At 33.8% G+C, this 6,925-nt stretch overlaps 1 pseudogene; it reads left to right on the top strand.

The window, feature by feature from the left end:
• Positions 1-3,988: 3,988 nt before the first annotated feature.
• On the top strand, positions 3,989-6,099 carry LOC123255092 (annotated as a pseudogene).
• The last annotated feature ends 826 nt before the right edge of the window (positions 6,100-6,925 follow it).

The raw sequence follows: 6,925 nt of genomic DNA on the forward strand, positions 1-6,925 counted from the left end.
TATATATATATATATATATGTATCCACTATAGCAGTTATTCTGTCAGAGAAAGCAACTCCATGCTCATATTGTATGTTATTTTTGTTTTTCAAAAACTAATTTTAAATAATCATGAAAATGATTATATGCAGTAATTATAATACTGTTCATGATCTTTTCATCTAAAGTTATACATACCACATTCCATAAATATCTTAAGATACCAAAAAAGAAAATTCCTATCTTCCAATCAGTTAAAAGCAAGAAAAAAAAAAAAACAAAGAAAGAAATAGACAACTTTTCTATGAGAGAACAAGCAAATAGTAGCAATTCCACAATAAAAAATAAAAATTTTTGGTAGGAAAAACATTGGCAATAAAAACCCTGTATTATTCATTCCCTTCCTCAAAATTGTAACTGCTTCACAAGAAAATAGTTCTTTAGGACAGAATAACATGGCTCATATCTCTCCAATAGTCTTAAGGTAATTTACTTAACTGTGCTGTGTTTTACTTCCTGTTAGATTCTAGATTCTATGCTAGCAACTATTGTTATGATAAACAAAATTTAAACTTTAACTTCAGACTTCTTATGAGTTCAAGTATATTTTTAGGAGATAATTTTTCTATTATAAAAGTTGAGAAATATTTTCACCTATTTTAGTATGCACCAAATTTGGTTCCATGCTATTATTCTACAAAGCAGAAAAGACACCAAGGACATGTACTAAAAGGAGATAAATGATTCTGAGCTTGCTAGGACATAACACCTGTGTTGAGAGTGCATGTGGACATACTTACTGAACTTGTTCTGACTTCACAGATCTGGTACCTGAGACTAATTCTTTCCCTAAATATATTTGTCAATTTGGAGGTCTGAAGTATAATATATGTTATTTATATTATATATTTATTAGTTTATAGGTTTACCCTGATCGTACAAAATGGTTGGATATCTCTACTTCATAAGAGATATAGCTCATTTAATCAACAATCAGGAAGCCATTCAAACTTTAACATTCCTGATATTCCTAATAACCACTTACAAAATTATATATACATTCCTATAAAGTATGGATATCACACTATCATAATTGCATCTTTACTAATATCCTACTTTGTGACTGATCAAGTCAGGAGGTGACAATATAACTTCAAAGACTATGATACTGCAGCACAAGATTTGGCACAAGGGCTAGTGTTGAGCTGTATTCCAACTATCTCACAACCAGCTAGCTAAGTTCAGAGAGATTTATGTCAGGTCAAGGGAAATAAAATTTTTAACTACAGTGTCTCTCAAAAGCCAATCATTAAAGTTATAAAGGGGTAACAGTGTAATGTAAGTGTGGTGAACAGTACATTGATGAAATTTTAGATGCCCCAAGTGCTAAAGTATCAAAATTAGAACACAAAATAATGGATTCTTTAAATATATTGTTTTGTTTTAATTTGTTTTTTGGATGTCTTTGTTTTTACATCATTCTGAGTCCTGAAGGAAATAATTCCTCTCCAGATACACACAGAACTCTCCTTTGTGATAAAGTAAAACAAACAAAAATATTCTCAATGGCTAGATGGTATATACAACAACTGTTTCTTTATCTATCCTTGGGAGACTCACTTATTTTTTAAATACTAGACTTTGGCTCCTAATGAATTTCTCAAGTGTTTTTTTATTTTCTCCTTTTTTTATCTTTTCATTACATTATTTGCAGTACTGTGCACATTGCTCTTTTGTTTCTGCTTATCTCATTATGTTTTAATTCATACAAACCTTCCACTGTCCTCTAAACTTGATTAAACAAATGGTATTAATTAAGTGTCTCTGTGTGCTGAGCAATAGGGATATAAAGAAAAGGTAAGGACATACCTCCTCATACCCATCAGAATGGCTTAGCATGACAAAAAAGGAAAACGATAAACGTTGGAAGTGATGTGGAAAAATCAGGACATTAATACACTGTTGGTAGAGTTGTGAAATGATACAATCATTCTGGAGAAAAGGAACATTAAACTGTTCTTTTGACCCAGGAATATCACTATTATGTCCCAAAACAAGAACAAAGACAGGGGGAAAGGACCTATTTGTAAGAAACGATTTATAGCAACTCTTTCTGTGGTGGCAAAAAACTGGAAACTGAAAGTATATCTATCAGTTGCAGAATGGCTGAACAAGCTGTGGTATATGATTGTAATGGAATATTATTATGCCTTGAAATGATGAGTAGGATGATTTTTTAAAAGCCAGACTTTTATGAAGTGATGCAAAGTGAAGTAAGCAGAACCAAGAGACCACTGTACCCAGTAATAACAATAAAGAATGATGATCAATGTGAAGAACTAAACTATTATCAGCAATATAAGGATCCTGGAAAACTCCAAGGGATTCATGAAGAAAAAGGCTATTTACTGCCATAGAAGGAACTGACATAACCTGATTGAAATATCCCTTCTTCACTTTACTTCCTCCATGAATTTTTCTCTGATCTAAGAGATATTTGTCTTCTTTCACATTATGACAAACATGGCAATACGTATCATATGATAACAAAAGTAGAGTACCACCCATATGTTATCAGCTAGCTCAGGGAGGGGGCTGGGTGGTAAGGAGGAACAAAATATGAATCACAAAAAAGTTAGAAAATAATTATTGAAAATTGTATCAAAGAATAATCTGGGGAAAAGAAGAAAAAGCAAGAATAGATCTGGCCTTTGAGAAATTTAGATTCTAAGGGGGAAGACAACATATACAAAAATCAATACATAAAATATAAATATAGAGGTGGATGGAGGGGTAGCCCAGGAGGGTATGAGAACAACAGTTAGGTGGACCAGCTATTAACTATGAAGCTGCTATGAGTATTTTAATTCATATAAGCCTTTATCTAAGAAGTCTTAAAGCACAAATCTAATGGATCACTCCTTTGCTCAAAAAGTCTTAATGACTCTCTATTGACATTAGGATAAGATAAAATTGATGTTTGGCATTTAAAGACCTTCAGAATCTGACTTCATATCTCTTTGCAAACTTATACATTATTCTTCTTCACAAATTAAGATCCTGATACTGGCATACTTGCTATTCCTCACAGGGTTTACTCCATCTGTCTCCCATGCTTAGAATGATTATGATCCCTCTTTCCTCTGTGCTCTTAGAATCCATGAGTTCCTTCAAAGCTCAGTTCAAGTGCTTTCTGATCCCCTAGATGTTACTTCCTCTCCACAAAAATGACCAGGAATTTCTTTTATATACATTTTCAATTTACTTATATGTGTACAAGTTGAATCCTTTGATAAAATAAAAAACGTAAAAACTGGTTTGTTTTTGTCCTTTATCTCTAAAGCTAGCATAGTATCTGGTACATAATAAATGCATGTAGAAAAATAAGAACATATGTGCAATCATAGGATTGCTAAACCATGCGATATGGGGAGTTTAATCATTGCTCTCATATAATTCCAAATTAGGACCCAGAATTAGTACCCAAATTAGAACTAGGTTGGAACTATGAACAACTCCACCAAAAGTAAAATAACACTGCTTTTTAAAACTTATTTTAAATTAACTTTTTAAAAAGAAAAATGTACCTTTTTAAAGAGTAGAGGATGTGGTATTATTTAAAATTATTTTTATATTAAAGTCTGATATTGTATCTATGCTACTAAGGCCAAGAAAGATACAGATATTGTACCTACCTTTGTTAGGTGAATGACCCCCTTTGAAGTAACAGAACAGCCCATAAAACCAACATACTGTAGTTCAGGACAGTGTTCAGCAAATGCTTTTACTGACTGATCTGTCACCTGTGTGAAAAATATAGAGAAAGTTATTAAAGATAACATTCTAAGATGCTCAGTACAATAAACTGTAGCAACTTCAGTGGTGATGATGTAGTGATTCAATACAAAGAACTAAAAGTAAGATGATTTAGGAGAGGGTGCCCATCATTTGGTAAATGTCTGAACAAATTATGGCATATGAATGTAATGAAATACTATTAGGCTATAGGAAATGATATAAGGCACATTTGGGCTCCCAAGAAACAACAACTGCTTCTTAGTGATGGAGTAATAATTTTTCTTGCTAATCATATTCTAAATGGAGAAATCCTTCAGAATTCAGAGATGTGAAGTTTTTTGTGTTGTCTGAAAAAACTCTTACCTTCCATCTTATAATCAATACTATGTATTTTGGTTCTAAAGGTAAGGGCTAGGCAATGGGGGTTAAGTGACTTGTCCAGAGTCACACAGCTAGGAAGTGTCTGAGGACAAATTTGAACCTGGGTCTTCCTGTCTCTAAGCCTGGCTCTCAATTCACTGCGCTACCCAGCTAGCCCCTGTTTCATTCATCTTTGATGCATACTGGAAGGGAGATAGGAGTACATATGGACTGTCAATAATACTTCCACAATCTGAACTTAATTTCTACCTTCCCCTATATAGAGTGTGTGTTGATAGATTAACACACATCATCCAGAAAGGAAGTATATGGATGCATAAAGAGAGACAAGTAAATGTTCAGAAGATTGTATTAGAAGAAAGAGAATGGAAGATCAGGGTCAGAGCATTATTCCAAGGCTCACTGGAGAGGCTATCCCTGTAATGGAACTCCTTTCATCTATGAAATCACACAGTATTCCTAAGGAAATAGATATAAGTGATACAATAGTAAATCATGATGGCATTGGGGATAGTTGCCATGAAGGTTTTCTTCTCAATGCCATCAGCTCTCACCTGCAGACCTGTGACTCTTCTCTAGCAGTAGATAGCAGTGCAGATAAAGTAAATAAGATAGTGAGGACACTGTTTTTTTTCCAACTCCTTCAGAATGAAATGCTCCAGACTTTGTAGGAATGAGCTTTCATTTAAGTATAAATCCAGGTTATTTTTACAAGGTGTGTAAATGGAATTAACTCTAGCCCATTTGTAGTCAAAAATCTACTCATCCTAGGCGTAGAAATGATGTCACCCTCACCTTCCTTAGTGGGGAGGGGAGACGAGTTACCCACACGTGACAACAAGTAACAAATCAAGAATAAGGGACTGCCCAAATCAATGTAGAGACTGCCATTTGTCCATTTGAATTAGAGGTGGACCCACTGGAAGTGAGGAAAGACACTATCTCTTTAAGTATGTTAGTTACTTCCTGTTGAGGCAGTTGCCTTCTCGAACTCAGTGCTGAAGGATCTCCTGAGACCACAGAACGCTTACACTCTGTATTGTCACATGGGTAAGTTTAGGCTGACTTCCTAGGCCTACCTAGGCCGCTTCCAAACTCTGCCTATCTGGCTGTTGGGCCTTGTGGCTTACAGCTTCATTTATTTAGCCTTTTAACCTTCTCTCCTCTCCCTTTCTCTTTATTCCTACTCTTTACCTTCCAGATTGTAAATAAGCTTTCCTCAACCCAATGCTGATTTGGGTCTGATTTAATTACGGAATCAACCTGAATTGTTAATTCCTGGTGGCCACGTTTTATATATAATTATCTATAAAATACCCTAAATTTCCCTCTTACAAAGGTCTGCTCAAGGATTCAACTGGAAGTTTTGTGTTGCCCTTCTGACAAGTCATGTGTGCCCCATATCCTACTACACAAATAGATGTGGATGTTAATACAGTGAAACAGATGCCACCTTATCATGAACATATCTATAACCAGCGTCGTTACATGAGATCAGAGCTGACCGCGTTTTGGAGAGCCACTTCAGAAGATGTGGCTTAGGATACAATTATCTATACAGATGAAAGCTTCACTCCTGATCTGAATATTTTTCAAGATGTTCTGCACAGAGACACACTCGTAAAAGCCTTCCTGGTATAAGGTCTTTCATTTGAAACCTGGTATTTCTCTGAGAAGTACTTTTCATGCAGTTTCTACTTGTCTTTCAAAGAAAATCCTTAACACTAAATAAAATACATAAAGGATGATACACAAAAGGGAAAAAAACCATTTAAATCTCTTCACAACTTGAAGATAGATCTCAATTTAACAGCAGAGGGCGATCTTAACATAATTATGGCTTTAGCTGAAAAAAAATCAAACCAGTCCTACAGTTGTTTATCTTTAGAAGACCTTTCTACACTAGTGTACAAGAACGGGATGTGCTAATGACATTTTAAAAGTATAACCTTTCAAGTTTACTTAATCATACTCATGAGTGAAGCTCAGAGAAAATTAATGTGATGAAAAACATCCTGCTCTACAATTGCAGCTAAAAGTTATACTGCAAACTTTATGAAATAAAGTACTTTATAATTAATTTAGCAGATACATCATTTATAAGTGGATCCCTTCTTGACATGCACTTTTTCAATATAGTCTTTTGTTTATAATTTTAATATTCCTTAATGTTAGTGCAATATATAAATTTTGACAACAGCTCTTATCTTCAGAACCTTACAAATATTTTATTTATTTAAATTCATTTCAAGGTTTTCTGTTAATTTTTCACATGACCTTCAGTTTTCTAAATTTTTATTTTTCCTGAGGATGTTAGATTGCCAGAATGCTTTGTATTCTGTAGATCAAACAATTGAAAATCAAAGCAGTTTACCAAAATAATTTATAGTGTAACAAAAATGGAAGGTGAACATAATTTAAAATTTAGAAATAAAAATTATGAATCAAGCAGTTATTAAAAGTATAATGCTTAGATGCTACTTTAAAACTGAGTCTTTAATCTTCATTGAAAAGCCAAATAATATTCAGGGTCTCTCATTATAGCAGGTTTCCCTATATTTCTCATTTTATCCAGGCTAATTAAACTATGAAGAAAATATGGAGACTTGAACTTTACATTTAAATATCTCTTAACTTTTTAAAGAAAGCATTTGTCTTTATTAAGAGCCAGACAAATATTTATGTCATCTTCCCCTTGAAAATAAAAATTTGATAAGTCTTGACTGACCACACCAGTGGAAATGCGAATTAGCTACAGTGGGGGGA

The sequence above is a fragment of the Gracilinanus agilis genome, unplaced genomic scaffold, assembly GCF_016433145.1.
Source record: "Gracilinanus agilis isolate LMUSP501 unplaced genomic scaffold, AgileGrace unplaced_scaffold39195, whole genome shotgun sequence".
NCBI lineage: Eukaryota > Metazoa > Chordata > Mammalia > Didelphimorphia > Didelphidae > Gracilinanus > Gracilinanus agilis.